General features: G+C 45.2%; 1 non-coding gene across 1 annotated transcript; it reads left to right on the top strand.

Annotated features, from left to right (window-relative positions):
• The first annotated feature begins 278 nt into the window (after positions 1-278).
• trnas-uga (transfer RNA serine (anticodon UGA)) lies at positions 279-360 on the top strand. Its single transcript has one exon. It is a non-coding gene; the product is annotated as a tRNA-Ser (tRNA).
• Positions 361-1,576: the final 1,216 nt, after the last annotated feature.

The raw sequence follows: 1,576 nt of genomic DNA, 5'->3' as shown, positions 1-1,576 counted from the left end.
CAGGGAATTCTGCCTATCATTCTGGAATACTGATGTCTATACTGGAATGCTGCCACTTGTTCTAGATTTCTGCTTTTCATTCTGGAATTTTGACTTTGACTTAACTTTCTGTGATAGCTGTCTGTCAGACTCTGGGCGGCGCAGATTTACCTTCGAATGAAATGGAAACAAGTAAAGGAGCACCAACACCAAACTGGACAGGACAACCTGGACAAGACCATGCACTCATGGACAGAACCAACCTGGGTCATCAGACTCTTCATTGTTACCTTTTCCTAGTTGTTGTGGCCGAGTGGTTAAGGCGATGGACTTGAAATCCATTGGGGTTTCCCTGCGCAGGTTCGAATCCTGCCAACAACGGTTCTTTTCATCTCCAAGGTCACTTTATGCCCCTCCATGTCTGAGGACCAAACCCTGGCACAGTCCATCTGACACTTCCAAAAACTGTCATTTTAAAATTGCTGGACCGAGAGCAACTGGTGTGCAATGAGGAGGCAAAGGATAAAACGTCCCAGCACATTTCAAACCCAGTTTCACCCTGAGGCAGAGACTGCTTCACCTTAAGGACAAAACACCTGGGGAAGGCAGATCTCAAGGTACTACAATAGTCAGAATGATTCATCATGTGGTGACCAGATGAAAAATCTCATCTCTGGCTCAAGACTTGTTGAGATAGCATAGACAGACACACTCTCAGTCTGTCCACATCAGTGTCAGTGAAGATTTCAGATTGTTTATTAAGTGTTCATCCTTGAGCTTTTCCAAACTTGTTGTGGACAGCACGCTTTTCATGTCAGGATGGCCGAGCGGTCCAAGGCGCTGCGTTCAGGTCGCAGTCTCCACTGTTTTATCTTATCTTATCTTCTCTTATCACTCTCTGACACAGTGCTCGAGTAGGACATCTAGTGGTGAATAAAATGAATTGCGGTGCGTGTTATTGGTTCATGGATTGTTTGGGATTTGGATCTCCATGCACATGCACACTAGTGTAGTCTCGTTCGACCACACATGGTTGAATGGTTTCAGGCTGACACAATAAAATACATTACACTTTCAGTTTCACTGCACCAAGTTGTTATACAAAGTGACATTTGAGGTCAGGGTGTCCGCGGGGTCTTAAACAGTATTAAAAGTTGATGAATCAACTGTGGGAAAATGAAGGCCCTTAAAGTATTGAAAAGTCTTAATCTTAATTTGAAGCGTGTGTGCAGAACTCATACAGCCCTCTCACTGCAGCCTCACACAAACAGACAGACAGGGTTTAAAGACGTTTCGCTGCTGAACAGCAGAATCCGCAGTTCAGGTGAACATGCAGCGGAGGAGCAGGATTTGTTGCTACTATGTGGGTTTTGCTAATTTGCTGTTGACCTGAATGAGTGACGATAACGAGCCGGTCATGTTCAGGGAGGGGGCGTGACGTGCTCGTAGCATCATAACAGACTGAACAGCAGGTCTGAGGACAGTGTTATCTGACCTGTGAGGTTCATCCATGAAGGCTGAGTCACTCTGACTGACAGCAGTCAGCTGGTTTTAAGGAGTTATAGAACATGGTTACATGACGAACGCCCATTTAAAA

Source organism: Parambassis ranga, unplaced genomic scaffold, assembly GCF_900634625.1.
Source record: "Parambassis ranga unplaced genomic scaffold, fParRan2.1 scaffold_31_arrow_ctg1, whole genome shotgun sequence".
NCBI classification, from domain to species: Eukaryota; Metazoa; Chordata; class Actinopteri; family Ambassidae; genus Parambassis; species Parambassis ranga.
Note: the sequence above shows the minus strand (reverse complement) of the source record. Positions and strands in the feature narration are given on the sequence as shown.